We start from the raw sequence: 9,324 nt of genomic DNA, 5'->3' as shown, positions 1-9,324 counted from the left end.
TTCTTTTCTTCAGTCTCCTGTTGAGTTCGTAGGTGTTCAGAATGGTTTGATCCCTATTCAGCTGAATTCCTGAGACCAGACGAAATCCAGGTCTCCTACTCCTCCGTCATCTTGCTCCGCCTTCACTGTATATTTCTAAATATCTTTTGACATTTACACATCTGAGAATGTTACCTAGTCATAGTATTAAATAACAATTCTAAAAGTACAAAAACTAGAGTTTGCAGTGGTATTTGATAAACCTTAGGAAGAACAAATCCTATTACATCAACTACATTGAATTTTCAAAGCGTGTGCTAGTAAGATAAGTATATTTATATTCCTAACCACCCAGGAACAAAGTAAAAAAAAGAACAGTTAAGAGACCAGGTATAGAGAAATACCTTAATTAAATTTAAGGTTAGGGCCGCCTGGCTGGCTCAGTCAGAGGAGCATGTGACTCTTGATCTTGGGGTTGTGAATTTGAGCCCCGAGTTGGGCATAGAGATTACTTAAAAAAAATAAATAAATAAAACCTAAAAAAAGTCAATAGGGGCGCCTGGGTGGCTCAGTCACTTAAGTGGCTGCCTTCGGCTCAGGTCATAATCCCAGGGTCCTGAGATTGAGCCCTGCATCGGGCTCCCTGCTCAGCGGGGAGTCTGCTTCTCCTTCTCCCTCTGCCCCTCCCCCCGTGCATGCTCTCTCAAATAAATAAAATCTTAAAAAAATAAATAGGGGTGACTAAGTGGCTCAGTTGGTTAAGCATCCAACTCTTTTTTTTTAAAGATTTTATTTTTTTATTTGACAGAGACAGAGACAGCGAAAGCAGGAACACAAGCAGGGGGAGTGGGAGAGGGAGAAGCAGGCTTCTCACTGAGCAGGGAGCCTGATGTGGGACTCGATCCCAGGACCCTGGGATCATGACATGAGCTGAAGGCAGCCGCTTAACGACTGAGCCACCCAGGCGCCCCAGCATCCAGCTCTTGATCTCAGCTCAGTTCTTGATCTCAGGGTCATGAGTTGAATGAAGCCCTGTGTTGGGCTCCATGCTGGGCACGGAGCCTACTTAACTAACTAACTAACTAAACAAATAAATGAATGAATTTAAGGTTATGTATACATAGCCTGCCTTGTGTTATGTTTGCTGAGAAGATGCAAGAAGCTTTTTGAGATATCCAGTGATAACTGCAAAGTTCTAGAATATTCAACGTTATCCAAAAGGAACTTCGTCTCTGAGTAGGAAGTAGGAGGTATCAGTAGGTCATCAGTCCTGCTGCAATAATTGGGTGGGGGGAAAGGATAAACTACAAAAATCATATTTTTTTTATTAAAAGATTTTATTTATTTATTAGGGAGAGAGAGAGAGAAAGCACAAGCAGGGGGAGTGGCAGGCAGAGGGAGAAGCAGGCTCCTCGCTGAGCAGGGAGCCCAATGTGGGACTTGATACCAGGACCCTGGGATCACGACCTGAGCCGAAGGCAGACGCTTAACCAACTGAGCCACCCAGGCGTCCCTACAAAAATCATATTTTTAAAGACATCAGAGAGCAGTGGAAGCAGAGAAGGAAGAGCCCTTTCTAGGTGAGCTGAGATTGTTGGGTCTTTTTTTGCCTGGGTCATTTGTGAAGTCTGGGCATAGGCTAAAGCCTGGGCTTGGTTTACACTGAACTGTTGAGGCCCCTCAGGCTATTGTTATAGGCTAGAATCTAGATATGAGGTTCTTTTCCCCTTGGGATATTTGGTAAGTGCTGGGGTAGACTGGGTCTGGGGGAGGGGGGAGGGGAGGGCCTGTCTGGGGTCTGGGCTGGAAGGACAGAGTAAGATCTGCTGTCTCTTAGTGTTTGGAAGGTGAAGTCCTCCTAGAGGGAAGGGGCTGCAACAAACACAAGGCAGGTCTCATTCTCAAGATAATTAAAAACAGAGGTGGACAGAGTCTAATTAAAGCTGCAACTCACTCCAACTCAGCTCAATTCCTGATTGGATTGAGGCATCATCTTTGAGCTACACTGCCTCACAGAGGATGGGTAAACCCTCCAGGAGAAAATATGATTACAACTTCTGTGATTCTTTTATATACAATAGTTGGCATAAAGTAGAAAATGACAAGTCATAGAAAGAGCAGGTACAGTAGACTGAACAATGGCCTTCCAAAGATGTGTGTGTCCTAATTCCTGGAGCCTGTGGATGCAGAGACTTTGTGGATGTGATTAAGGGTCTTGAGATGGAGAGATGATCCTGGCTTACCCAGGGGGAGGGGGCTGATAAAAGCACAGGGGTCCCTATGAGAGAGAGGCAGGAGGGTCAGAGTCAGTAGTCAGAGATGTGAGGATGGAAGCCGGAAGTTGGAGTTACAGGAAGAAGAAGTCGTAAGTCAAGGAGTGCAGGTGGTCCCCAGAAGCTGTAAAAGACAAAGAAATGGATTTTCCCCTGGAGCCTCTGGAAGGAAGCAGCACTGCCAACACCTTGACTTTAGCCCAATGAGACCAGTTCTGGACTTCTGACTTCTGGAACTGGAAGATAATAAATCAGTGTTGTCTGCGATCACTAAATTTGTGGTTATATATTAGAGCAGCAATAGGAAATGAATACAGCAGGGCAATTCGACTGAGAATCAAGAGAAAAAAAAAATGAGACAGTAAAAGTAGACCCACATCTGCTCTGGATGTTAAGGTTTTAAAATAACTATTTAAATATGTTAAAGAAGGGGCAGCGCCTGGGTGGTTGCGTCTGTTAAGCATCCAACTCTTGATTTCAACTCGGGTTGTGATCTCGTGGTCGTGGGATTGAGCCCCGAGTTGTGTTCCACACTCAGCAGGGAGCCTGCTTGAGAGTCTCTCTCTCCCTCTGCCCCTCCCCCCCATAAAATGAATAAATAAAATCTTTTAGAAAAGTAAATATGTTCAAGAAAATAGTGGGAGCAGTGGACAAAATGGTGACAAAGTGGGGAATTTCGATAGAGAATTGGAATATGTGAAAACCAAATGAACATTCTAGAATTGACAGATACAATATCTGAAATAAAGAATTCAGATGGGCTGAGCAGCAGAGTGGACACAGCAGAGGCAAGAGATTAGTGAACTTGAAGACAGGCCAGTGGAGAACATCCAAACTAAAGTTCAGAAAGATAAAAGAATAGAAAGAACAATGTTAACTGCAAAGTTCTTGTTTAATGGCTTCCCAGAATACAGTATTTAGCCAAGAAGATCATTCCTTTTAATCTTAGAATAGTTGTAGAACATAAAAGGGAATTTGTGTATTTAAACTATAAATAAACTCACTTTATAAATCCTATCGTAGATGCTCCTATTAGACTCCTGGATCTAGTTTTCTCTCATGGATTATAAATAACATAAAGTAAAGCTTCTAGCAGGTTTGAATCTAAAAGCCGCCTCATTTGACAACTCTGAATTTGTTTTCACATTTGAAAAATGGAGGTGGTAGTACATGTCTCACAGTTTTAGGATGAGGATTAAGTGACATAAGGCCCTTAGCATAATGCCTGGCACAGAGTGAATGTCTGTTTTTATTAAGTTTTTCTCAGGCGGGTACATCTGCCTTGTCAGAAGACTCATCAGGGGAGTATGAGGCAGTGAACTTCCATCACATGAAATGAGGTTAAATGAGATAATGGGTGTAAAGTTTTCCATAAAGTCCTTACAAATGTGGCTTTTCCTATTATGGCATGAGTCTCAGTTTACCAACTCAGGTGTGCAATAAATAGCATTTTCTTTATTTTTAGATAATTTTATGTTTTGGGCTCCCAGTTGGCTAGAGTGATGGCACATTAATCTCAGGAATTTGGGGTCTTCTTCCCTTTCTGCTAAATGGTGTCAAATTTCTAGGGGCTCACATGGCGTCAACGTGTCAAGGGGTGGGTGGTCCTGATCATCCTTCCCCATAGTCACAAAGCAGTATCCTGTTCCTGTACAGGTGTCTTCTTCCCATCAGGGGACTCTCTCCCCAACTTCCATTCCCGGTTTAGGGGCCATGGGAATCTTTCTGCTGTAACTGTGCCAACCAAGGGCATGCAAACCAAGCCCAAAGGTATGCAGTAGGTAAGGGATCCAAGGATCTAACTGCTCTCAAGCTGCTTGCACCCAATCCTCATTATTTTAGACTTTCCTTCACTCCTAATTCCAGAGATACCGGGATCTTGGAGAGGCTGCCTGGGGCATGGCTGGTCCAGACATTTAGACAGGAGTGCCCTTTCTGCAATCACATTCCAGGGGGTGCTGGCCAGGAAGCAGGGTCCCACGCCTTTCTTTCCTGAACCCACCACATCACTGTTCTCACAAATCAATTCCTCATTTATCTCTTTCCCCTTCTTCAGGGGCTTTTATCTGGGCTCCGTAGAGAACCCTGTCTTCTTAATAGGTGTAGGCCTCTGGAAACTATTGTTTTCAGACTATAGTAGTCCCCCTTTATCTGCAGGGGGTACTTCCAAGATACCCTCCCCCCCCCGCACAGGATGCCTGAAACCACAGATAGTACCGAACCAATATGCTGTTTCTTCCCTATACATACATACCTATGATAAAGTTTCATTTACAAATTAAGAGATTAACAGTAACTAATAATAGAACAATTCTAACAGTTTCCTGTAATGAAAGTTATGTGAATGTGGCCTCCCTCTCAAACTACCTTATTGTTTTATACTCACCATTTTTTCCTTTGATTTATTGATTTATTTATTTATTTGAGACTGAGAGAGAGAGAGAGAGTACAGGAGGGGGGGGGAGAGGGAGAGGGAGAGAGAACCTTAAGCAGACTCCATGCTGATCACAGAGCCCGATCCCAGGACCTTGAGATCACAACCTGAGTCAAAACCAAGAGTTGGACGCTTAACTGACTCCACCACCAGGCACCCCTCTGTGCTCACCCTTCTTATGAGGATGGGAGATGACAGAATGCCTATGTGATGGACAAAGTGAGGTGAATGACGTAGGACTGTGATGTAGCGTTAGGCTACTACTGACCTTCTGACGATATGTCAGAAGGAAGAGTCATCCGCTTCTGAACCACAGCGACCATGGATAATGAAAGCACAGTTGAGAGGGGGACTGCTGTATTGTTTTCTGCTTTCATTACTGCTTCATCTCTCATCTGAGCCAACAAACACAGAACTGTCTTAAATTGATGAAGAAGGGTGGAGGGAGGATACTACAAGAAAATAAAAATCTAGGGGCACTTGGGTGGCTCCGTCAGTTAATCGTCTGCCTTCAGCTCAGGTCAGGATCTCAGGGTCCTGAGATCGAGCCCCGAGTCAGGCTCCCCGCTCAGCGGGGAGTCTGCTTCTCCCTCTGCCTCTCCTCCAACTCGTGCCTGTGCGCTCTCTCTCTCAAATAAGTAAATGTAATCTTTTTTAAAAAAGAAAAAGAAAATAAAAATCTAGCATTTGAGGGTTCCAGTGATGGTGTAATCTTGGTACCAGATTAGCTTTCCTGCCATAAACAACAGTAAAACTGGACAAAAGATATGAGCCACCACTCTCAGGCACTGGACAACAGGCAGTGCGTGATGGTGATCTCTGAGAGAAGGGGAACTCAGGAGATAGTCCCCAGATCGTTTTGGCTCTCTGCTGGGGAACAGTTTTCCAACCACAGCATAGCAAGCTGGAGTCCTAGCAGAGTAGGGACGCCCTGCTGTGGTTCGGAGGCAGAGAGCAGAGTCCACAGTTGCTGAAGCGGACACAATCTATAGGTCATGGCACTGGAAAGGATGTTGGTCCACATGTGGGAGGCAAAAATCTATGTGGCAGGTCCCCTGTGTCATTGCCTGAGAGCTGGGATGCACATGTGTTGGGGAAGACTGCCTGAGGCTTCCCAGAGAGAAGCTGCTACAGAGTTGAGAACAGAACAGATACTAGAGGTCTAGCAGATAACGGAATCTAGAGCATCTACAGTGTATCATTCACAGTGTCCATGAAGCAATCTAAAATTCCTACACATGCAGGAAAACAGGAAAATGTCACCCAAACTAACAACAACGACAAACAGTCAATAGAAACTGACCTCAAGATGGTCCAGATGTTGGATTCAGCAAAGACTTTAAGGAAAATGTTATAAATGAGTTCAAAAATGTAAAAGAAAATATGTCCAAAGAATTAAATGAAAATATGGTCATAATGAGTGTGTTAATGGGAAACCAAGCCCATTAGGTATGCAGTAGGTAAGGGATCCAAGGATCTAACTGCTCTCAAGCTGCTTGCACCCAATCCTCATTATTTTAGACTTTCCTTCACTCCTAATTCCAGAGATACCTGGTTCTTCTGACGGCTGTTCCTTTTTTAGGATTCTGCGGTATAAACTGAATTGGTTTTCACCTTATCCCACTACTGGCTCAGGAATGGTCCCTTCTTAGATCAGCTAAGACAATCACCATTCCTCTTCTATTGTGTAGCCTCCAAAATTGTATTACTGTTGTCTCCTCATCCTTGTAGATATATTGTTTTTTTTTAAATCAGTTTACTGTGGTTTTAATAAGGGTTTTAGAGGGAATGAATGTAGACGTACATGTTTAACCCACAGTTACAGCCCAGAACTCCTGTACTAAGTCTTAAAAGTGATTGCAAAAACATAACTTTTCCTGGAAACTGTTCTCATCCAATATGTGAACAGCCTTCTGTTTGCCTCCCCCTTACTAAAAGGCCTCAAATGAGATTCCTCAATTTGTCTTTCTCCTTGTGTTCTCAAGGGCCACAAAGCCTCTAACATAACTTATAGTTATGCCACTTCCAAGCCCATTACTTGGAAATGACAAATCAGGAAGAGAGAGACACTCATTTTCTTCTAAGGAAGGAGCCTCCTCAAGGGACTTGGGCTCACCACAATTTTGCAAATGCATACCTTCTTGGACATGTCTGGCTTTTGATGACAGTAAATATTAAATTGTGCTTCAAATATAAAACCTCTACTGCATCTAACTCAAGCTAACAACATTAAATGATTACCTAGTTTTAAAAATCTAAAAGGCTTTTTCTTCCCTTAAACAAGTCCTGTCAGGCTCAGCTCTGCATTAATTATTCTCGATTCTAGTGAGCACTTCACTCTTTTCTGCCATCGGGCGGGGGGCGGGGGGGGAAGCACCTTCGTTGTACAAAGACTAATGGAGACAACTCCTTTTTGCCTATTATAATTCTCCACGCAGTTGGTAGCACCAGATGTGCCTCCAGCCTGTCGTGTGTGGTCTGTGATTAGGACATCGATCTGGTTGAAGCTTTCTTCTCTTTTGGACTTGGCCGTCCCCTGAATGGGGAGGGGGCTGTGGTACAGTTTGGCCAATGGCATGCATCAGGGGTGCAGGTACAACACTCCTTCTAAAAACCAAACTACGATTCCTACCTACTGTCCAAGTTCGTTAGTATTAATTTTACCTATTTCAGCTGGTCATATTATCTTCATCCCTTGGGCCCAAGTAGACCCTGCACCTTCATTTCCAACTCCAACATACCAGAAACCTTATAATTGCCTTACAGATTTTGCACCCCCCTCTGTTTGCCTTCACACAAGCTTTCTGCCCTCTTTTTTGTTAACAGAATCTTGATTTCGTGCAAGCGTCTGTGCATATCCCTCCTCTTCTAGAAACTGACACTGTCCCCAGCTCAGGGGCAAATCTTGATTAATTGGGTACCCTTTCCCTAGATGGGATTTTTCCAGTATGGATAGAGTTCTTCCAGTGACACATGTGGCCACATCTCCTGGAGAGACTCCTGAGAAAGGTTTCCTCATTCCCAAAAACAGACCCCTAGGAAGAGCCATTCTCTTTCGCTGATCATTGTCAGATCTGAGCGTGGCACCCAGAGCTACAGCAACCTTCTTGTGATGGGGACAGAATCTAGCCTGGGGAGGGTAGAGGAGAAAGACGGAAAGACTTTGGGTCCTCCGTGACATCCCCAATTATACCAATCATGGAGCTGCCCCACTTGAGGAAATCTTGTTAGATAAATAAAATGCTCTTAATTTTTAAAGCCAAATTGAAGTTGAGTATATTACATTTTTTCTGTTTGGCACTTCAGGTCCGCTGTCCACTCGTCTCTGGATCAGGAAGCCGGAGTAGATCAAAGGGTAAGAATAGAGAGCCGTTCCCATAACTACTCCTTCTCTTTGCCCTCTCAAGTACGAGGGCAGCTTCTCTCGGTTACTAGTTACACCCCTTGCTTTCCTGAACCCAGCCCATACTTTGTAATCCCTTCATTAACCTCTCCGAAATGTCCCCTTTTCAACATGCCATCTCTTTCCGGCTGAGACCCTGACTGAAATATCGGGTTTTCAACGGATGCAGTTACTGTCCATCTGACCGAACTACAATGGCCTCAAAGACGTTTTACTGCCTTTTACATAGATGGATCTGTTCACTGGTTTCAGTTCATGAGGTAGGGTAGTGTTCCCCTTTGATGTCTCACGTCTGCGCAGGTGATGGGCTGACTACTTTCAACACACATACCCTTCTAATAAATCTACCCATGTTTTTATTGACTGCAGGTGACTTTGGGATTGTACATATTTATGGCCAAGGAAAACAACGAAGAGAAATAAATCTCCAAATGTCATTAGATTAAGGACTTTTTATGCCTTACAAACTGTCTTCCAAAGAAGCCTTGCAAGATGCTCCAGCTGAAAATGCTTTGGCAGCTGCAACCATTTCTCTCCTCAGGCCACCGCTTTGTTTTCCTCACCCACCAGCCAGCCTCCTTTGACAACTTTCTTGAAAGTTGCTCTGCTCCAAAACCAGGCCCCACGTTCCGGGGCGGCGGGGGGGGGGGGGGGGGACAGCTGAGAGGCTGGAGAGTCTTCACCCAGATGACCTTAGGTAATACCCCAGATGGCCACTTGATGGCGCCCGAGAATCTTCTCCACTTTCCTCACATGCTCCAGGAACTGCTCACGTGAATAAAGCAGGTATGATAAAGAAGTCGGATGAAAGCTATTGATGCGTTCTGAATGTTCCATTGTGGGTCATAGTACTGTCGTGCCTGCCATTTTTATGTCTGTTTGTTTGTTTGTTTGTTTATTTATTTATTTAGAGGGAGAGACAGAACAGGAGCACAGGGGAGGGAAGGCGAGGGGAGGGGCAGAGGGAGAGGGAGAGGGAAAAGCAGATTCTCCGCTGAGCAGGGAGCCTGTAGTGGGGCTCCATCCCAGGACCCTGGGATCATGACCTGGGCCGAAGGTAGACGCTTAACCGACTGAGCCACCCAGGGCTCCATGCCTGCCATTTTTAAAGCATGCAATGGAAGGGCACAATCCACAGCAAGATTATTCTGTTTAATTTCATCCAGATGAAGAGCTACTGATCACATAAACAGAAATGTATGTTCATAGGATATATAGAAATATCACCATATGCA

At 44.4% G+C, this 9,324-nt stretch overlaps 1 long non-coding RNA gene across 1 annotated transcript in view; it reads left to right on the top strand.

Moving 5' to 3' along the window:
• LOC112840103 (uncharacterized) overlaps nucleotides 1-8,888 on the top strand; it is a 20,402-nt gene extending 11,514 nt beyond the window's left edge. Inside the window, exons 2-3 of the long non-coding RNA XR_003212388.2 lie at nucleotides 7,993-8,041; nucleotides 8,459-8,888. This is a non-coding gene — a long non-coding RNA (uncharacterized lncRNA). The remainder of the gene's footprint in view (nucleotides 1-7,992; nucleotides 8,042-8,458) is intronic.
• The last annotated feature ends 436 nt before the right edge of the window (nucleotides 8,889-9,324 follow it).

The sequence above is a fragment of the Callorhinus ursinus genome, unplaced genomic scaffold (assembly GCF_003265705.2).
Source record: "Callorhinus ursinus isolate GAN/ISIS: 27379988/994484 unplaced genomic scaffold, GSC_fseal_2.0 scaffold45, whole genome shotgun sequence".
In the NCBI taxonomy this organism is placed as follows: Eukaryota; Metazoa; Chordata; class Mammalia; order Carnivora; family Otariidae; genus Callorhinus; species Callorhinus ursinus.
The sequence above is the reverse complement of the archived record's forward strand: the minus strand, read 5'-3'. Positions and strand labels throughout refer to the sequence as shown.